General features: G+C 37.0%; 1 protein-coding gene across 2 annotated transcripts in view; it reads left to right on the forward strand.

The window, feature by feature from the left end:
* Window positions 1–119: 119 nt before the first annotated feature.
* Window positions 120–23,491, forward strand: part of CDH11 (cadherin 11) — a 100,331-nt gene continuing 76,959 nt past the window's right edge. For both annotated transcript variants that reach the window (XM_032768115.2, XM_032768116.2), the window contains exon 1: window positions 120–343. The gene's annotated coding sequence lies outside the window, so the exon portion shown is untranslated. The remainder of the gene's footprint in view (window positions 344–23,491) is intronic.

Below are 23,491 nucleotides of genomic sequence, written 5' to 3' on the forward strand. Positions count from 1 at the left end.
CCCTCATGCTCGCAGCCATCCCCCCGGGGCAGCTGGGCCAAGGGACGGGGCGCCAGGCTCCTCCTCAGCGCTTCCCACGCGAAGAGCCCGGGAAGAAGCAGGAGCCTCCAGCCTATTCCTTCCTCTAACCCTGCTTCGCTCCCCCTCCCTCCGCCCGTCCCTCCTTCCCCCGCTTCTAATTCCTGCCGCTCGCTCCGAGCCTCATTCAGCCGCCGCCGCCAGTGGAGCGTAACAGGCGGAGGATGCTGCGGTGTCTGTTCCGTGTCTAGTTGTGAATGGGACTTGCCTCCTCGCCCTCCGCCGCAGGTGACAAGGGAAGCAGCCAGCCCGGCTGGACTCCCAGGTAAGGGTCGGGGCCGGGACCTCGCTGCACCGGGAGAGCGGGGAGCTTTTGCTGCTGGGGTCGCCTTTGAGGATGGGCATTTTGGGGGTGGGGTGGGGCGAGGGGTGAAGGCTGCTGCCAGGAGAGGAGCTGCGGGGTGGAGGGGGAGAGAAGGAGCTTTTCTGGTGGTAGATAGAAGCGGAGGCGCTGTCTAGGGCTCCCCTGCCCAGTGGCCGAGGGAGCCGAGCCGGGAGGATGCCTTTGTGTGCGCTAGAAACTTGACAGCAGCGAAAGGCTAAGGAGATCTGTGCTGTGGGGAGCGCCCCGAGCCCCTGGAGGGGACGGGCAGGCGCGCACACCCAAAACAGACCCCTTGATTTTGCGTTGGGGGGGCTTGAGTATTGGGAAAACCGTGCAAGGGGATCCTGGAGCCATCGCCGGACAAGCGCAAGCCACATCCGGCAACTCTTCTCCCTAGCTCCGGAGCAAATCTGGCTGCGTTTCTCTGCATCAGCTCGGTGCCGCTGGAGCTGACTGGCTTCCAAAGGGGGAAGAAGTGATCGTTCCGGAGGGGAAAGAAATCTCCTTGCGATTCAGTATTTTCTTCAATCTTTGCGTGTGCGAGCGTTCAAAAAATGGTCCTCCGGATAAGCAGGCATTAAAAGAAACGAAGTGAAAAGCAGCTTTTCCCTTGCCATCGTAGCTCCCAATCATGAAATGGATATGCAGAATGCGAGCGAAAATAGGAGTGCATGAAATGAAAGATGCCTTCGCCAGAATAGGAAGGGGAGGAGGGGAAGGGAAGCGAGCAAAACTTTGATTTTTTGCTTGTTTTTAAATTCATGCAGCACTAGTCACAAGATACTAACTCGGTATCTATACACTGGGTTAGTCTAAAAATCATCATAGTCTATATGTAATCACAATCTCAATGGAGGTAAACTAGATGCAGCTTTAAGACTGCACGTCCACATACATACCATTAACTTTTAGAATAAAATCCCTTCCTGTGTAATCCTCCAGGAGCACATATTGCAATCTGACATCATAGTAAATGACTTTACCTTTCATAGATATGCGCATACGTTATCTACCCTTCTAAAAATATGAATTTGGCGAGGATAGGACTGAAATAAGCCAGTTAGCATATACTGGGGAATCCTCTTTGTACCGTTGCTAAAAAGAGCACAGTGTGATTACCTAACGAAGTATCTACGACAAAGGATTCTCTTTAGCAACAGGAGTCACTAATTCAGAAAATAGCCTTTAATTTGGGGGAAGTTCATTTGTTTTTCACATTCCAATGGTTTGTAACTCATTGGAAAGGACTTTCTTCCTGTTGATTTGTGTTGATATAAGAAGTTCACAGACCATCAAACCTCTATTAAGAAGTCAAATATTTATAATTATTTAATAACAAAACTGTTGAATGCAAAAAGCAATAAATAATACCAAAGCAGAGATGCTGAGACATGTCTGGTGAAGCAGGCAATATCCTTATTTTTTTAAAGCTTGCAATATTTCCAGATTTATGTGGTTTCCTAGGTAAATATCACATTTTTTCTCTAGTCCAGTTAAAATGTCAAGAAATACATGTTGTATTTAATTAGGGGTTTTTGCAATAATTAATCTGAAGTGGGCATAAATCAATTCTTTTTCCACTGGGATTTGAAACACAAGTCAATGATCTTTTGGGTCTTTGGATTTTTTTTAATATGGAAATGCAAATGCAGATGTTTTCTTATGAGCAAAAATTTTATAGCACAACATCAGCAGGTTTCTTGATGTTGGGAGATGAGCAATACAGAACAGGAGAGAGAATAATGCAAGCTAGAGCAAAGGAACCAAGCTTCATATCTTTATTCGAAGAAGCCTTTTTCCCCCTACCACATTTCTTCTACGTATTAAACCCTAGGAAACAGAAGTTTCTGATTGCTCTTCCAAAGCAATTTCTCTTGCTATTTCAGGAGAACAAAACAATAAAGTTACAAAGCAAAGGACTATAGATCTTACCAAGGAATGTAGACCTCTATAGGAAAACAAGTTAGAAATCACCTTGTGATTCGGATTTTCTGGTTGAAATATTGAATTTGTATTTAAATCTGAATCTTGGTGCTCTAATACGAAGAAATAAGTATGATTGGAATATGCTATTTGTAGACTTTTCATAGCAGCTTAAACTTTGCTGAAATACACATAGTCTGCTTATATAAGTGTTTTTGTCTGTAAAAATTATGATGATCTGGACTAGATCATTATTACAGAAGCAATTATAATAAACTCTGTTAATAGATGGGATAAGTAATTGCAATTTGTGATTAGCAATTTTTGAATGAAGACCTTTATAGAAAAACATTGATTGAGAGATTGGATGATAAAATTAAATTATTTCTGTTGCACAACACTTTTGGAGCAAGCAGTTATAAGTGTAGAAAGGATTTCATGATTTTTCTGCAAAAACATGTCATTTTTATGTGTTACGTGAGTTCAAGTGCAATTAGCATACTATTTTAATAAAGTTTGAAGTATTGCCTTTTGTTCAGTTCAGGATATATGTATCCACTTTGGAGTTGCAGTAGCTTAGGAGGCTACATTTTCCACAGATCATTTAAACAAATAATGAGATTAAGCAAAACATATTTTTACTACAGTATTCTTAAAAGAATGTTCCTTTTAATTCAGATATTGAGCCATTTTTTATAAAAAATATAATGCAATTGCAAACTTCTTTAAAGATTAGTTCTCTTTTTTGCTTAGTGTGTCTCTGTTAAAATTATTTGAATCCATTCTGAATCAGATGTTTTGCCATCAGATGTTAGTGTGTGAGAGCTAATATTTTCACTTGTTTCCACTGAAACCATTAAGCAACATACTACATATCTGTTGGTGGCAAAGCCTTGGTATTTGTATCTAAAGCTCAGAATCTATAGGCAATTTCTAATAACATGACAACTTTTTTTTTTTTAAATGGCACTTTGGTTTTCACGTTCCCTTTCCTGAGCTCAATTAAAAGCCCATTAAAGTAAACAGAAGTATTCTCACTGACTTAAATGGACTTTGGATCTGCCCTTGATGCATGTGATTTAAGAGGGCTTCATTTTATAGTTAAGTACTGACATCTCATTTCACTGCCTAACTAGTCTCCGCATTCATTTTTTTTCTCAATGATACTACTAATAAGTTGAACAATATTGACTGTATCAAGTGTATATTGTTAAAATTCTCCCGGTAACATGAGGGTGCAGAGGTGAGGGTAGAGGGGAGTCTCTAATTGTGTATTTGAGTTATATTGTTGAAGATCAGGGGGTTCCAAAACATTATCCAAGAAAGTATAGTTATTTTTTTCATTTTGAATAATGTGCTCCAAAACTGCATATACACGATTACTAAACCCTTTTGTTGTGGTTTTGTTTAAATAGTTTGAAGTCATTAAAAGATGGTTATAAGACTATATTTGATACATTTATAAATTAGAGGATTTATCTGACTAAAAGATCTCAAGTTTTGGATGTAGTTTTTACAGTACTTATATTTGTTATGGTCTCTGGATCAGTTTAAAAATTGTGTTGTTTTTTTTTAAGTTATAGAAGTATGAAATCAAGAAGGAATTTATATCAAATTCCTCCAAGATTTACTAAACTGGATATTATGTAGTTTAATGTCTCTGAGGTAACTGTGGTAGTAAAGAAATTATAGCTGTAAATCTGTTTCTTTCATGTATAACGGTAGCTGGAAATTTGGGGCACTCGAAATTTCGTAATTGTTCTTTCAAAGGCATTACACTTGTGAGCACTAGAGGGCACTGATGCTCTTCTCTAAATCACTTCTGTGGCCCATCTGCTTCTCAAGGCACTATGAAAAGACGTTTTGTTACTACCAGCGTTGCAGGCCCTCTCAGGGGAAACAGAATTCAATCTAGCTGTGGTTCAGGCTAATGCTCAGGCAGTTTGTCAGGATTAACATCTTTCTAGTCAGTGGATCATGTTACCTTCAGCATCATATTACCACCTTGGAGTTCAGTACAAAGTTTTGAAATCATGTAACTTTAGATTGTATGAGGACTGACACAGCTGGAGTCTAGGTGTAAAATAAATAGTATCTATTCTCCCAGCAGCAATGATTTTTAACGGATTTGCTGTCTTCTTCCTCTGTCTTCCAAAAAAAGCATCAGCTCATGCTATGGGAAAGGAAACAAATGTACAGACAGAGGAGAAAAAGTAATATGATAAAAAATTACTGATAATACTTGGATAATATCTTAGCATATTCTTCCCAGTGATGGAGGATATTTGAAAAAGACCGAAAGACACTTTAGATAAGAAACAGCCATGCATTTTATATTCAAATGGACAAATTCTGCTCTTATTTACGCTCATGTAAACTGGTGTCATTAGAGTTCCTCTGAGTTTACATCAGTGTTACTGAAAACAATATTTGGCCCACAGCATCCCAGCTGTCATTTTGCAAAACACTTTGGGAGTCAGAATTCAAAAACATATATAACTGATCCTTAGGATGACCAGATGTCCCATTTTTAAAGGGACGGTCCTGTTTTTTGGGACTTTTTTTTATATAGGCTCCTATTACTCCCACCCCCGACCCTTTTTTTTCACAGTTGCTATCTGGTAACCCTATTGATACTTGAAAAATAAGCCATTACTAATAACATGCAGAAATGGCATATAACAAAGTATTGATTTGAAAATGTTAATTATTGGCATGTGAAATTGTAAATCAATCTGTAGTAAGTACTATGCATACAATTTCTGATTCCAGTGTTTTGTCTCTATTTGGGCTGAAAATCAGACATATAACTTGAAGTTTAGATGACTTACAGAAATTTTAGCATATGATTGCAAAATCAGAAATTCTCATGGATGCAGTTTAATGATAGTTACAAGGTCTCATTAAATCATATCAGTCAGTTAACTTCAAATATAAATCATACAAGTTATTCTATAGTAGTGTGTAATGATTAGAGAGAGCTGCTACATCATTTAAGAGAAAATGATGATTGCCCCTGCACCAACATACATGGGTGCAGAGTCCCTTTCCTTCTCCATCCCCAGTGCACCTATAGCATCCATAATGCCCTTAGCTGTTGTCAAAGTGGATGATTTACCTTGCCAGTGGTGCTCAAAGGCCCACAAGGTGTGGTTGGTTCATCTTTAGTGCTTCCACACCTTGCAAACCAGCTAACATTCAGAGGCTGATATCAAGTGGAGCAGCCAGGACTGCTGCTGGCTCCTTTGTGGAAGAAGGCATTATCCCTTCCTCTGCTTGACAAAGACATAATGCTTTCTACTGTAACTGGCTGGATGGTGTAGTGGTTTCCAAACCTCCAGCTCCCACAGTGCTCAGCTGGCTCCAGGAGCTGTAATTTAGCTCTCAGTTTTAAAATGCTGTTTTAAACAAATTCTAGTTTGTTGCTTCAAACTTTTGCAATGAACAAGAATCCTCTGCCTTCTGAATCAGCTAAAGAATTCATCAAAGTTCTTAATTGTATTGGAATAGATACTGAGTTGAAGTAGTAAAAATCAATCTAAATGGATTATAGGAGCAAGGATTAAATGAAGGATGGAAAAGAGGATGCAAGGTTTTCTGAAATAGTACTGGTCAAACACTACTGTACATTTCCAAGAATAAATTATTGTTATAAAGATGACTTTGTAGCTCATCACCAAAAAGAATAAAATAAAACATACCACAATGGGGCATATATACAGTAGCAACCTTATGAACTAAGTATGCCACTCACTAAAGATTAATTAATGTTATTGTAGAGCAAACAACATTGAACAGAACTCCTGCTGATACATTTTAAACAGAATGAACCCAAGTGTAGAAAACATCAATATATCTAAGATGTAAATGCATTTGAGATTTCATGTTACTGGAGAAGTAAGAGACCATATTGGCTCTCTCAGTAGCAGAGGTTCCATTGATGCCAATAGGAGGCAGGGACCACATTGTTCAAAGGCTAGGATAAAATAGAGAAAGAATGAAGTTCAACATCCTTTTAAAATACAATTTGCAGAATTTTAAGGTTTGTGCAAGGTGACAATTTGATGGCACTAAGAACTCAGCTGCATTTATCTATCAGACATGTACAGCACCGACAGTGCAAGTTTCCCCATGCTGCACAAGCATGGCTCAATCCTGTTCTAGGGAGAGTCTAGATCTAAGAGGTTACTTCATCCTCTGTACACATAGAACTCTCGGTCACCCTGATGAAATTGGCAACTGGGGGCACCAACTGAGATTTTATCATACGGACATTGTGTCTGCTTGGAACAGGACTGAGAGCATGATTTCATTTCAAATGCTACTCTAAAGACCTACAGTCATTGCCAATTTGGGCCATAAAAAAGATGCTTATCCTGTTACCTTTCTCCAGACCCGTGCTGAAGAGATGCTTCAAATGTATTGCATTTCAGTGGTCATAAATTTTGCGTAATACCTGTTAATAAGTATTATCTGTTTGCTTTTGCATAAACGTATGCTACAGAACCGTTGTTGGAATGTAATTTTTATCCCAGTTAGTCTACTGGTGTGTACTTTCAAATAAAATAATCCAGAAACATATTGAGTCTCAGTGGTTAAGTTAAATAGTTAGTTACATGCATGCATATCATTCTGCCTAGAATAAATCATAGTTGAGTGTAAACCAGATGTGATAGCTCTATTGGAATCAGACTAAACCCTATTTCCATGAATGCTAAACTGTTGTATTAATACACACATGTTTTGGCATAAAGTCATAAATTTAAATGGTTGGCCGCACCTTGATTGAAAGTAATTATCTCAAAGATCTTGGCTGCCCCTAATGAATGAACACTATGTTATCCCCTTCACCTTTTTTCACCCACTAATTTAATTTTGTATGTGGACTTGTAACAAACAAAATAAATGTATTTTGTATAAACTTAGTCTAAAATTTCATGTTAAAATGTTAGTACCAATGTAAAAAAAATACTGTTCAAAGAATAATTTAAACTATAATTAGTCCCTGGATAATTAGTCTCAGATTCAAGCCTTCTGTTTTTCTTAAGGTGATTTCAACACATAAATATATAATTTCAAAGGCAATTATTTCTTAACTCAGACAACTTTTAATTTGTTCTATAAATGTGAAATTCAACAATTATGCCTTGGTTTTAGCTAATTAATTAATTAATAATTGAACTAATAAACTTTATGATATAAGGATTTTAAGTAAACATGTCTCCTCTTTTTGGTATACAACCCTATAATAATAGTATTAAGAGCAAATGGTTCTAACTGGTATTTTTAAAAAAGTTCTTCTTGAATAGTTAGGGCTAAGTTTTTTGGTGGTTTTTTAATTATTTTTTTTAATGTTTAGGTTCCATGTGATTAATTGCAACATTTTCATCAGCTGTATGGTTACTTTAGGCTAATTTTTGATTCCCTTAGTAATTTTACCTCCACAAGAAGTTCCACTGACTTCAGTGAGACTTCTGTGGCATAAGGTACAGCTCAACATGAATAAATTAATCATGGCCCCTTAGTAACAGTTGAATTTCTTCAAATCATCCTTTTGGATTTTCATGGATCTTTGTGGATCTGGCTGAAGGCAAAGTTTTCAGATCAGTACTTCTACCAAGCAAAGAGTCAGTCCTTATCTACTTGGTGATATACTGCCTTTAGTTAGTCGCTTATGGCTACCATGAAGCTCATTTTGGCTCACTAATCAAGATGGACTTGTGTTTTTCTTTACTGGAAATAATTTGGAACCAGGGTAGTGACTCTAATAACCGTTTAGTGAGGAGTAGACAATAGTGGGTTGAAATGGCAGGATGCTGTCAGATTAATCCAACATATGTACCAGCATGCCAAATATACTGCATGTGATCCTCCTATCATTCTGTCATTAAGAATGAGCAAACTGATATAGCTAAAATACGAATCAATTCAAATTTCATCCAAAATTCCAGTGAACCTGAACAGAGTATCATTTGAGCATAACCCTGACTACCTCACTGTTTTCCAATTGTGCATGTTTTTTTTGCAAATGTTAGCCTAAGACGTAATAATGTAAATTGTTGAGACGTACCATTCTTGCAAGATTTCAAGCCCAGATATAAGAGGTTCAGAGAATTTGAAGGAGTTTGAATGGCTAATATCAGTGTCTGATTGGAAAGTATATGTTTTCTTTTTTTATTGATTTTCACAGTTGTGCAAAATTATGGATTTTAAACTTGTTTTATTTTTATTGATTTTAAATTTTTAAAGTGGTGAGAAATTGTGGGGGTGGGATCAGTCAGATAATAATTATTTCATGACATTAGACATTGAGATTCAAAAAGTTAAAGCTTTATAAACATTAAAACACATTGTCAACACCACATATTAATATATATAAGGTAAATATCCTTAAATCAAATGCTAATATGTTCTCAAGCAATATTATTTTTACTTTCACTGTAAATGTCAATTATTTTAGATGAAAATATTATTGTTGATTTATGTACACCTCTACCCCAATATAACGTGACCTGAAATAACACGAATTCGGATAAAATGCAGTAAAGCAGTGCTCCGGGTAGACAGGGCTCCACACTGCGGTGGATCAAAGCAAGTTCGATATAACGTGGTTTCACCTATAATGCAGTAAGATTTTTTGACTCCTGAGGACAGCGTTATATAGAGGTAGAGGTGTATGTATGGTGAAATCAACATTTACTGACATCTACTAATAAAAATCTAATCCTTACAAGCCTCATCATATTCCAGTTCCAGTTAGAACTTGTAGCCTGGAGAACAAGTCTGATCAATATATAACCAGTAATTGAAGGTCAGATTAGATACCCCTCAAGCTCATCTTTTCAGTACAGCACGTTGTGCACTGGTCATAACTGGATATTTGGGTAATCTTAGATGCTACCCTAAAGTTCTTTATTTTCTTGTTACCCGCCTGTGGCTACACATTGTCTAGGTTGTAGGCTCCAAATATCAAGGTCCCTGTTGTCTTTCTATTTTGCTAGGTGCATGCAAGTTAACAGGTGCAGATAGAAATAATAAATAATAACTTTATACTGTGCTTTAATAAATTCCTATCTTAGTTAATTAATAACCAACAAAATCCAACTTTTAAGTAATATGATATTGATGCAAACTGATAAATGATGAAGCAATCACATACAAAATGGTGTTCCACCGTAACTCACTCTCCCATCCTTCTTAAATTGATCTGTTGTGCCTAGGAATACATCTTGAAATCTTCTCTTTGCAGTATGTGGTTCAACTGGGACATTTACAATTAGAATGGCAGAAAATTATGGATATAGTTTCACCTTTGCATCACAGTTTTCAATTTGTTTGCTGCTTTTCAGTGATGTTGGAACATATACCATGCTGTAATACCACCAGTACTGATGAACTCCATTGATGCATGAAACCTCCAGGCTGTCTCCATACCCCAATAGAGTTCAGTAATGCTGTAGCTTACGCAAAGGCATCTTATGATAGTAGGTGGAAACTGGGACTATCAGATATCTAAGCATTCTGAAAGAAGAAAATCAAAGAACATTTTTAAATGCTAATATGTTGAATACCCCTTTTAGATTGACAACTGGAGATATTCAGCACATATTTGGAAAATAACAGAATTTTGCACTTTATGTTCAGACGTCCTCTTTAAAAGGAGCTGTGTCATTGCACTGATAGGCTTCCAATTATTGGACAAGTTGATTTTTAAAATTAGTTATATAAGCGGAAGAGAGCCTTTGAAATGACGAATCTTTACACTTTGTCAATTAAAATTAGTCAAATTGATTAAAAGAAATAAATGTAATCATCATTAGTTCAGGCAAAAAAAATCTCTTTTCAGGAAAGTGTTTAAGTTTGTGCTTAAAGCTGAGCAGGTGCTTATGTGCTCTTCTGAATCAGAGTCTAATTTTATTTAAACTAAGAGATCATGATAGAAATGTAAACTTCAGAGATACAAATATATCACCATTCTTAGATGTGGGTCAACAATGGAACTCCTTTTGTTTCCCAACGTAACATGGACAATAAAATAAATTAGGACATAGAATTGAACTAGTCCTGGATTTAGTTTTCCAATATTGAAAACAAACCACCCTCAAATTTGCTGATTTTTGTAATGTCATACTTTATATATTTATAAGTATAATTGTTTCTTTTTACATGATTAGGGAAGGTTTCAGCCTTAATCAATTATGAAAAAAGTTATGCAGTTTGCAACAAAGCCCCCTGGAGCAGTATATCATGTATGGTATGTTATGCAATCAGCAGGGCCACCCAGAGGATTCAGGGGGCCTGGGGCAAAGCAATTTTGGGGGCCCCTTCCATGAAAAAAAGTTGCAAAACTATAGAATATTATATTCTCATGGGGGCCGCCGCAGGGGCCGCGGCCTAGGGCAAATTACCCCATTTTCCCTCCACCCCCCAGGCAGTCCTGCTGATCAGCATCTATTTATGTAAATAGTACATGGATTAAAGTCTGCCTACAGTCACTCTGGTGTAATCAGAGTAACTCCCTGGACATTAGTGGAATTACTCTGATCTGCACCAGTGTTAATGAAGAGGGAAATTGGTCCAGTATTTTAAACCATTTTTTGTTATTACCTCAGTTTTTACAATAATAACCTAAATGTAGGCATATTTTTATGACTAAAACCACTTTTGAAACTAGCTGCATTAGGCATGCAATCCACACACTATCATATGTGAGAAATTGCACTAATATAACTTTAATTTTCCAATCAAATTGAACAAGAAATGAGTTTGGCTGAAATAATCAAGTCTATAGTGAAAATGCCAACTCTGATACTTACCAAGATGTGATAGTTGCTTGTTGTCTTGACCTTGGGTTTTTTAATGTTTAGCTAGAGGTTGAAAAGAGTGCTAACTGTAATTACTCCTTTCATAAGGTTCTGTAGGCCATAGTCTGCAGCAGACTTGAACCAGATTGTCTACCTATATCAGCTTACTAACTGGGTACCAATCTATATATTATTCTCAAAGCCATTAAATGCTGTTTTTATGACCAACATTAATTGACAATTCAGCCTTTTTGAACTTCCTTTTAAAAAATAAAACCAATCAGCATGTTCTTCCGTTTGAGGGTGGTAGATATACAGAGATTTATCTAATAATTGGATTGTTTGATTTTTTTTTTTTTTTTACTTAAAATGTGAACAAAGCCACTATTTTCAGGTTAAAGGTCTACAAAAAAACATGCTTTTTCCAAGGCTTGAATACTTTTTTTGCTTTAAGAAATAGTCCTATTTTTTCTTCAAAATGTGTCTATTTTCAATTTTATTAGACATGGGCCCATTTTCAAGTTCAATATGAAATGCATAAAACCTTTAATGTTAAAGGTTAATTTCCTTAGAAATATTTCACCACCTGCAAATACCTCTGACAACTTTTTATTCTCTGAGTCACTCTTTTGGACAGTTTCCTATATCATCGGCCGTTTACTTATGTATAAAGCACCTGTGGCAATGGAGTAAATAAAATATCACATTAAAAATTAGCCTGCTCTACCATTCTCCCACAATCATACATATTTTTCCTTTGGGGCTTCTCAAAAGGCCACAAGTTTTATTATCCAGCAAATTAGTAACATATCAAATGTTTTTAATGCAGTCATGAATTTTTATCTATATCCACATGCACAAACTTATGTGCCTGTTATCTTTAGTAAGCCAGGCATATTTATTATGACTTTTTAAGTCTATGCCCTTATGAATTGAGATGTCAGTCTGAATGACACAATTCCTTTTCACCTTGGTCCTTGAAGGAAGGATAGCTTTCTGCCGTGAATGCTACCATGGAAGTCCTCTCTCGAACCTACTTTCCTCATAACAGCCTATTTCCACAGTCAGTCTGAACGCTAACAAGAGTGTCAGGTGATAGCTCCCTATACAGTAGTTATGCTTTCTATAATCTATAAGTCCTTTTTAATGATCTCTCCACCCTCAAGAAGAGACCACAGAACGCATGGGGAGAAGTGCAGCTCCCTATCTCTGAGTGAACCCTTAACCATCTATTCCAGCAGTGCAGATAGGCTGAGGAGATGGGTTTGGAGCCACTTTAGGTTTAGGAAGATCATCTGGCTTGGAAATTCCTGATAAGTGATGCAATGAAGCTATCCTGCAGTCCTAGAGCCTTAACATTTTTATTGACCTAGATATGTTGCTCAGGGGTGTGAAAAATTTGCATCCCTGAGTTCAGTTGGTAGACCAATCTAGTCTCAAGTGTAGATGTTGCTGGGTTGATGGGAGAATTCTTTCTTGGATCTAGCTACTGATGCTTGGGGAGATGGTTTACCTGCATCGACAGAAAAACCACTTCCATCAATGTAGGAGCGTCTATGCTGTGGTGCTACAGCAACATAGCTGCAGCTGAAAGCATGAATTCCAGTCCTTCCATACAACCCCGTACTTTGGTTAACAAAACATATTGACTCTGGATTGGTGTAGAGAGAGGTGGGATTTCACCTCAAGAGATTTAAGGATTTATTTTCTTACGCTGAAGCTTAATTAACTCAGTCGTACAGTCACTTCATTATGAGAATCTGTTATTGGCTGATTCTGCCCCATCTGTAAACCTAAACATTCCAAATACATTTAAATTTTAAAACAAAAATGTAGCATTCCCTCATATCTTTTGTGCACAAGTGCCAATAAGGGTCCCATTTTCAAAGAAGGTGGCATTCTAAGTGTCCATAATATGCACACTTCTTCTGCAAAGCCAGCTTTCTGCATGCAATAAAATGTGATGGGCTTGCACATGTAGTGTACTGTTTCTGCATGCAGTAATCTAATTGACATGCACAATACACACCACATACATATTTTCTGTACATAGAAGTACGTATCACATTTTGAAAAAATTGGCCCTAAATATGAACTGATTTTTTTTACACTGAAACCTAGTTAACTCAGTCAGAAAACTACTTTGTTATGAGGAGCTGTTTTTAGGCACTACTGGCTGATTTTGCTCCGTATCAGGTATGTAATGTAAATACGAAGACAAGACAATTCAACTGGAAAATCATTTCAATGTGAGGGTTTTTTCAGGCACAGAGGGTTGACTTTGATGTAACCCCTTCTGCAATGAACTACCTACCGGGTGTGTGATACAAAACTGACCCCCTTGGGCAGAATAGCAAAGCTGATACTGTGTGTCCCTTTGAAGTGCTAGCTGGAAACATTGGCTCTTCCAAAATGCTGCAAAGGCTGCTAGCAGTTGCAGCACAGAGAGAAGGGCTTAAACATGGCATGAGCTGACTACCCTCCTGGAGCTTCAAACAGACAACTTCTACATCAAAAAAAAATATATATGATTGCAGCGATTCCTTGATCAAAGCTCAGGTAATTTAATCATTTTCCTTTATGAAACAAGGGTCCTTGAACAAGCCCAGGATGTCTGGATATTAGAATATGGGGAATTTATTGTTTCACTCCTAATATCCCAACATCAAAGAGAGTTTGTTCTATAGCCAAAGTAGTCAGAAGTCAAAGAACTCAAGCAAGGACTGGAGAGTGAAGCAAGCAGATGTGACTCATTCCCCCAGCACCTAAGTGAGCTGGAAGTTAACCTGACTCCTATGTGGTGAGATATTTACCACCATGATTTCTTGTTTTTATTTTATGTAACTTAACATCTGAACTGGAGCGGTTCACAAGGTACCGAGTGAAATGCTGATCTCCCCCAACTCCTGTAAGGCCTTTTCATTTTAACATTGTTTTTCTTGTTGCATGATTTTGCTTTGTGTCTTACGTTGTGTCTTGTAAATCAGTCCTAGACTTACTAAATTTTGAGTGAAGTAACTTTATCCTACGTTCTGGTTCCAAAGGGCACTATCTAATGTAAACTGTCTTGTCTTAAGAGTGAGCGGAAGAAGAGCTTGCAAACCTACTTGATTATCCAGAGGCTCTTGCCTAAAGACAGAAGAGGTCTGGTGACAGTATTCCTGCAAAAAGAATAGTCTGCTGTCTATTGCACAGAACTTCTCTTGAATTCAGTGACAGTTGTTTTGTATATGGGAGGAGTCAGTATTGATCCCTGAATGTTCCAAGAAATCCAGCTGAAAGTAAGTGTTGAGGGGACAGAAGGAGAGAGGAAGGTGAGAGCACAAAGTGTTGAAAATTCATATAATCTATACATCCTTTCTGTTCCTGCCAAGATCTGAGTTCAGGACTGAGTTCAGGTCACCTGGCTGGCATTACTAACATCCAAAACATGGCAGATAGATATATTTAAAAGTGGTTTTGTCTTGTTTTGGTAGAAAGCTGCACTGTAGTACAAAGGGGACTTAATCCTGCAAATGTATAAGTAACTGCTCCTATGAATAGCCTCTTTGAGCCTTTTTATTTGGTCCTGCTTGTATTTTCTTCTATTGCTCAGGAGGACTTCTTAGGACACTCAGGGCTGAGTGCTGACACATTGCTGACTTGCATAAGCTACTCACATAAGTAAGGTTGCCAGGCGTCCATTTTTTGACTGAAACACCTGGTCAGAAAGGGACCCCAGCAGCTCCTGTCAGCTATGCTGACCGGGCCATTAAAAGTCTGGTTGGTGGCACAGTGCGGGGGCAGCGGCTAAGTCAGGCTCCCTGCCTGCCCTAGTTCCACTCGGCTCCCAGAGGTGGCTGGCTCCGCAGTTCCCATTGGCCGAGAACCGTGACATAAGTAAAGTTTCTCAGGTGGTGGACCAGGCATTGCACTGCATATATTAGATGTGTACATGGTGTATGATCTCTGAATGAAAAATGTTGATATTTTCTCACTGCCTGCATTTGCACTTATTGTATTTTTGTGCGTGTGTGCATGCGTGTGTGTGTGTATTCATGGGTTTGATCCTGGAACCAGTCCGTTCATCAAATTCCCATTGAAGTCAGAGGGATCTCTTGTGCAGAGTACCTGGGCCTCTCTATCTATATATTTCAGCAGGGAACAGAAATTAAAGTAACAGGAAACAAGCCACTGGAGGCAAGAAATAAATGTTACTACACATAGTGAAAAATGTTTTTGAACATGAAACCAAAGTGATAAAGTACAAAATATGAATGAAATAAAATATGGTAGGCTCTTCCTAGCTTCTTGTGCTTAACCGTAAACTAATAGAGGTGACTCAGAGTTCTAATATTATGGAGCCTTTGGCAAACTGAATCATTTTATGAAATGTCATGAGAATTGTTACAGTATAAAATATTTGCCAAACTTGTGTAAATTTAATTGTTCTAAATACTGAGATGCCTTATCTCATAGAACATGTCCCATATTTAAAATACAAAATCTCTTAGGCCAGATTCTGCCAGCCTTAATCATGCTGACAAGTACCTTAGTCCATGAGTAGTTGCACTGAAATCAGTGGGACTACTTGCAGAGTAAGATACTCCTCAGCATAAGTTAAGGGTGACAGAATCTACTCTTACAAACTAGTGCTGGGTTACCAAATAACTCTAACAGCTATAAATAACTTTATAGCCTCACTGAGTAAATATGTGGAACAAAATTTAACTATAAACAATAGTACTAAAGCAGATTCTAAATCTGTGACATAAGCTTGAGGTAATAAATACATTTTATATAGGACCAAATTATGCCTTTGAATCCATTCATCTTTCAAGTGCAGAATCCTTTATATTTGAATGATTAATAAAATAGTAGCATATTGTCTCTAGTTTTAAATAGACACATTTAAATTATTACCATGCAGTAGCCTAAAACCAGTTTCAACAGAACCGACCTAATGAAAGATACTGATTCAAGCATAAATAAAGTTATTTAGTTGGTATCACTGCAAACAAGTGTGCAAAATCATTGCAGATTGCATCGTAGACTTGTTACACAGTGTTTCCAACTAATTAACTTATATATACACCTTTCTGTAATGTCTATTTTATTTTCATTGTTGTGAGTAGAGTTAATTTAAATAGAAATAATATGCAGTCCTAAATTTTCAATATGAAAACAGAGGTATGAGTGGTTACTTTCATCTGTGAATGATATAGTGACAGTGCACATGCCTGTGCTATTACCAGAGAAGGAGGAATTGATTAGCAATAACACACTTCATTAACACTGCACTTTCTCAGTCATAGTAATTGTGGCTCTTTCCCTAAAACATCAAGTGGAACAGGTTTCATTTCAACCAAATCAATCTAATGTGTTAAAATTTACATAATTTCCCCTCATTGCATTTATCCAGCAGCAGGATTTTTAATTTGCATTGTCTGTATAGTCTATAATCAAAGTGTTAAGAGCACAAGGTTTATTCATTATGTGTGGCATGTGGTGACAAATTTACATAATGGGCTGCATCTTGCTGGTATATTACCTTTGTCTCCCTCCCCCACCTTTGCAATATTGGTGATAAGTTATTTTCTATAAACCTCCTAATTCAGTTTCACCAGCCTCTGAGTTCCAGAGAGCATTTATTTAACAGAAATGTCCTTATAAAAAAACTGTAATGCTGAAAGATGAAAATTCCTAAGGGAAAACTTTCAGAATTGGACTAATTTTCCTGTTTTTAAGAGAAAGGTAGTATAAACCTACTCAGGCCTGGGTTGCTACTGTACACTGAAGTTAAAAGTTATAATTATTGAAAGGAAAGATACCTATTTTACTTGTAATATGCAGATGCAGATATTACTTGGAGCCATCCTGTGAGACATTTCAAATCTAAGTTTGGGAATAAAACCAGTAAGGAAATGAAAATACCACAAATATGAATTGCCATAGTTTAATTTCACCTATTTTGGTCAAACTCTGCTTTTTGAAAGATAAAAGTGCTTAACGACATATTTTGGAGGAACTCTGCTACTGTTAAGTAACAGGAAAAATATAGGATCTTGATAATATTTGTGACAGATGAAAATGCTACGTGTAGGGATCAGTGTAATCCATTTGCTGGTTTATGTATCTAAGGCCTCTGCGGATTGCCACAAATCCAGACATAGTATGAGATTTGGCATTTGGATTTTTGAATTGGCCGAGATATATTTTAAAATGTATGCATTAGGCAGCTCCCTATTTACTGCTCAAAGGACATTCAAGAAAGAAATTTAATAGCATCATTTGTTTGTTATATATTTTTTAATTGGACATAAAGTGCAGTGGTACATACCATATTCCATACTCATTAAAATAAATAAAATACAAAAGTTATTTTAGCAAAGTTGGCTGCCATTTTCATGTGATAAATTTTTCTGGCATACAAAGAAGTTGTATGTTTTGCTCATTGTGCCCACTTCTGGTCAAACAAAATCCTTTCCAAGGATCTGCCATCACAAATGAAGGACACATGTCCAATGCATATTCATACTCCTTGGCATTATACTGGTGGATGAAAAATTAACTATGGAGCCTGCAGGCAGCTCTTCAAATACAATTTATTGAATAAGAGCAGATTTTACTTCTTTGTATTTTTTTTGTAGCTTGACCTTTCCCCTCCCCCCCCGCATCAAATTTTCTCTTCTTTGGAATCTATTGGAGTGTTTGTAGAGTAGAGATATACTCACCATCACCAAAAATGGCAGAATCAGGATTTTATTAAATAAATTATTTAGTAGTTACTAATTGTAGTAATAGTGTAGTGGTTACCTGATTATATACAAAGTTCTTTAGTGTATAGTTTAGTATTCGACCATATTTAAATATTAAAGATATTTAGGATATTGATTCAATCCTTTAATGGAAACATTCACTAAAAATGGTTTTACTAATATATAATTCAATACGTCTGATATTCATGTAGTAGCCAGTTTGTAACTGTTGTACTTTACTTGTAAACTGAAATTGTCTGTGATATGAATGTTTTTAGCCCAGAGTAAATTAAGAAAAACATGAGTGTCCTACAGACATGGTGATTTGTATTTCAAAAAGCTGTGTAGAACCCCATTAGCAATAAAATATCTGACACTTGTGAACATTTTGACCTTTGTAATATATTTAGAACAGGATTTTGTTTTTATATAATACTTGTTATATTCAAAGCACTCCAAAATGCTTCACAAACTGATGAGTAGGTAGTGTTAGTGCAAAAACTTCATAGATGAAAAGAGAAGTCATTAAACAACATAACTTCTTTCATATAGAAATAAATTCATTTATGCAAAGGCCAACTCAACAGCCAGCTATAGTTAGTATGTTCAAATAGTTTGTGAATAAGATTATAATATGTATACACCCTGTTTGTAGATAAAGAATGGCAGGCTAAGAAGGGTACAAAGACCAAATTTCAAGCCAGTTAAATGTGGAGAGAGGGGAGAGAGTGAGAGAGATAGTGTGTGTTAGGAGACTAGCTAGGTAAAAAGATGGGGTTTGAGATTATGCATTAATCAGTCGCCAAGGTCTTAGTGTTAATGTGATTATGCAGTTTGCAAATGACCGCATTATTTTTCTTTTGTCAGCGTTTCACATAAATTGATATTTATGCTGCATAAATCCCTTCACATGCTGCCTCATTCACCTTTTGAGCTTCTCTGACCACCATTTTATCTTCCTTTCTTCTTCCTCCATATCTGTTTTTAAGTGGTTTCTATACAAGGGGCAGACCAGAGATTTTTTCCCCTCTAATCTTACGATTTAAAGGACAAAGCATGAGACAGCAAGAGAGAAGAGCTGTCCTTATTGGGGACAGTAATGAGAGCAAGACCAATCATAACCTCGCCCAGTCCTTTTCTCAGAGGTAATGATGTCTTCACTTTCTGTTCAGGTCCGTATACTATGGTCATCACTGTAATATCTGAGCACCATCTGAAATGGGGAAAGGGCTAGTGTGCAGTAGCTTTTAAGCCACTCCTCTACTATATACAGAATTATGAGAACTGGTAGACACACCAAATTGATTTTGAGAGTTCTGCAAAATATTTCCATCAAACCTTAAACCCGCTTGAATTGCAGCTTTATTTTAAGGTTTGATGTTTCCAAAAGTCAGCATGTTCTTGTTTATTAAACATAGACTGACAACACTTCAGCTGGAACTGACACTGACACTATGCTGCTGAGTCTTTCAGGTTTTCCTCATTCCTCCCTAACAAAATGTAGGGAACTGCCTCATGACATCATAAGTTTTATCTGGGAAGTGGGGAGAGAAGGTGTGTGTAGGAATGGGGCATATGAAGTCAATGGAATGATGATTAAAGATCTATCCCAGGAGGGGAATTCCACATGGAGATTTGGGTTAATTGAACTTGAACTTTTAAGCAAACCTACATGTTTGCTTCCAACACTTGTGAATTCAACTGCTACGTTCAGTTCAGGAAATCCTTTACAAACCAAACTTCAGGGTTTTAATAGCCCTACTGATGTGAGCTTTCCAGTAGAATAAGACCTGCCTTCACAGTATAAATAGTTTCATAGATAAAATACTCAATCTAAAATTAACCTGATTTTTTTCTGCATTCTAATACAAATGTAAAAGCAATATGTTTTAATCAAACCTGCTTATCCAGTATTCCCCAGTCCACCTACACTTGGTAGTACTTACTGCTTTTCTCCACTTTTCATTCTATTTGATATTTAGTTCTCTTGTACTATGAGTTCAGTAGCTGGCTTTTATATATATCAGATTTTGCTGGAATCTAGGTTTGTGACACTTCTTGTGATTAAGACAAATCTGCTTGATATGAGATGCTGGGGAAAATGAGTTAAAGTAAAAATGTTTGTTAAAGCTTTAACACTGTGTGTCTCAGCAGTTGGGTGCAGAAATTGACCAGCATGTACATACACCAAAGGAAAATATACTTTAAAGTCCTTTAAAAATACGTACTGGCAATACTGAGGTTTTGTAAATAAACTTGAACAGTTTTCTTCTTCAAACAAAAATATAATTTCATTATCAACTTGAGTCATATTTCTGTCTGAAAATGCCATACCTACTGTAGTTAAAGTAACACTTAAGTTTACTATAATTGAAAGAACCAAGCTAAACAAAACAAACCCCACCTTTTTCAGGATTTTTTGTTTTTTTACTGTGACAGCACTTTAATTTCACTGCTCCTCTGTATAGCAACAATAGCATGAGAGCAGAAAAACTCTTAATTAAACTATTATTTAAGATTAGGTCTTACTATTTAAAGACCTCTACAAATTGGATTTTTTAAATTATCAATTAAAAAAATTAAGTTGACAGTTTTCTTTTAAGTTTTACTTTCTATTTCAAAAGAAATGGATCAGCTGGAAACAGATAAAATATTCCACTAATGAATTCATTGATTCTTTCCTTCCTTTATCCTTTTTCAGTTCAGAAAATACGCTAACATTCAATATTTAATAGGTTTTTGGAACTCTTTGGTTTTAAATCAGAAAAGGATCAGATTTTAGAGAAAAATGAAATGTCATGTAACTGGAATAAGTGATACAACTCTTTGTAAGAAAATACATATTTTTCCCAGCATGATTACGTTTTATAAATACCCAGCATTGATCAAGGAATGTTCTGATCTCTCAGGCTACCAGTACAGACTGATGGGTAGTTCTCTGCTCTGAGAAGGACAAGCAACAACAGTAGCTGATGACACCACTGGAATGTTTGGCACCTTTTTACACTACACTGACTCCATGCTCCCAAGATAATGGTCTCTCAGCTTTGCTTTGCTTCACTGAATGCAGGTCACACAGCAGTGCTCTTCATGATATTTCCAAAGAATTTGTTTGTGACAGCGGTTAATTTCAAAGCGAAAAAGAAAGAGAAGGGAAAGAAAAGCTGACCCAAAATTCAGCTCAGGAAAAATGGTATTATCACCATCCATGGGTTGGTTTGTTTGTTTATTTTTGCAATACTACCAGTGAATCTCAGCAGAGCCTAGGACTGTAACAGCAAGTGATAAGAGACCTTGTCTATACCTAGAAAAGGCTGAGTATTCAAAGAACCTCACTCCATATTTGTTGGGGAGGGGACAGGAAATTATGGTCCAGGAGGTCCTCTATGCTGAGGAGCAGAAGGTATGTGGGGAGATCCATGGATGCAACTTACCTGCTAATTTGAAGGTAAGAATCTTCTGCTTTCCAGCAAGTTATACTTATTAATCCATGTAAACATGTAAACTAGTAGGTAGGAACTTTATGCCTTGTGATAAAACCTCCCTTTGACTGGCGGTTGGAGGGGGGAGTCAGGACACTTGGATTCTATTCCTAGCTCTGCCAGAGATCTACTGGGCCATTAGGCAAGCCATTTCACTTCTCTGTCTTCCACCTTCTCACCTTTTGGGTGGCTTATCCATTCAAACTATAATGTCTTCAGGGCAGGGATTGTCTCGCAATATGAATGAAATTCTGGTCCCACTGAAGATCAGGAAGGAATGTTGCCAATGTCTTCAGTGGGGCCTATAATCTCATACAATGTATTTGTACACTTTTAGGAACTACTCTATTGCGAATAATAAAGGATCCCCTTATTCCTATTGTGGTTCTAAAAACTAAAGGAAATTAATGTAAGAAAATGTCTTCCAAAATTGCATTAAGGATAAATGATCTGCTGATCACTAAGGAAAAGTGCAATAAAGAGAAGGCAGATATTCCTCATCATCTGCAGAAGGAAAGACCACTTGAAGTCTTATAAAGAGGACCCATATTCTGCTCTTGCTGTCAGGAAGCTGCATGAAGAGGATGTGAATTATTTATGCAGGAATATTAAAAAGCTATTAAGGCTAAGGAGATGTCAGAAGCTGCTACTCCTGTTAAATGATCAAGATGAAACTGATAAAGTCCTTCTAACTCATTCATCTGTGCAAGCTTTAATTACTAAAACCTGGGCTGAGCCTGATAGAAATTTTTCAGCTTCTTCTGTGTTGCCGAAGTTTATATAGCCAGCCCCTTGGTAAAACTCACTTGTGAACTGCCTTTTCAAAAGTTGATTCTGCAAAGATGTCAAAGGGAACACAGATCTGCCCCACCTATTCTTGAAGACTCAGTTAATGACAAGTTAAAGGGTAAAATTAAAATATATTATTTTTCTCCAGCTTTATTTAGCCATCTCTGTATATGCCTTGTATTCCTCCAGAGCCATATTGGTAAGGCTGCATCAAGTTTTCTCTTCCAGATTTGCATGTAGAGGATATCATTTGTCTACAATGCACTGCAATGAATGCTGTCTTTCGTGCTGCTGTTCAAGACTGCTTAAATTTGAGAATTAAGAATTTGATAAGTTCTCATAGCTGCTGAGAAAACCTTATGATTATGTGTTTGATTAGCTGACCTTAGCATGAAATTCCTACTATTATCCTTACCCTTTAAAGGAACATTTTTTTGGAAGTTCTCTAGATAGTCCTAAAGGAGTTATTGAACACAAATGAATCTTCCAAGTTTTACAAGCTTTTACCGACTCTTCTTTCAGTCAGTTCTCCAGTACCATTTTTTTTCCAGCCACCCTTCTCCTATGTTTAAAGGGGAAGAATGGAAAATATAATATACTACTACTTATTCAATTTGTTACTCTTCATGGAGAGAACGATGATATTGTGGAGCACAAAATTCTTTAGTTAATCATTCTGGCTGTCTACTGCAGGGTGCTGTAGTAGAAAGGATGCAGTTTGTAAAACAAAGAACAAAATCACACTAATCACTAAAGACCAATAGATCGTCCTCTATATAGGGTATGTCTCAGTAGAGCAACGCTAACTCAAGTAACATTAGCAGTGAAGTCAGCAGATGCTGCGGTTCTACCTTGTGATTATAGTAGAGAAATACCCATAATTACTCAAGATAACTTTGATCTAGCTAGATCAAAGCTAGCTCTGGTATGACTACATTTTCTGCAGTCATATCTCTTGGTTGCATTGTAGACATGCACGTTCTCCAAGGGCGATCTCATAGAATTCAAACAGACACTTCTCATTCCTCAACTGTTGTTACCATCTTCAATTTATTTTCCCATAGGAAAGAAGCAGCAAATTTGAGTAAGATCCTCTCCTTTCTTGCTAAGTTTCTCATATAGAAAAGAAATGTGGAGTTTATTCCTTTGAATTTGTTGTTTCCAAGAAGTTGAGATAAGCTCCAACCTAAGACCACAGGTTTGACAAGTGGCAGTGATTTGTGTACAACCTCTTCTCTACAGATGTGTCAATGTCTAGACTTTATAATCCAGAGGAAAATTCATTCCATCCTGTAGTATTTACACCTCTATACACCCGCTATGATGCACTTGTGGGGAGCCAAAAATCCCTAT

The sequence above is a fragment of the Chelonoidis abingdonii genome, chromosome 19 (assembly GCF_003597395.2).
Source record: "Chelonoidis abingdonii isolate Lonesome George chromosome 19, CheloAbing_2.0, whole genome shotgun sequence".
Classification (NCBI taxonomy): domain Eukaryota; kingdom Metazoa; phylum Chordata; order Testudines; family Testudinidae; genus Chelonoidis; species Chelonoidis abingdonii.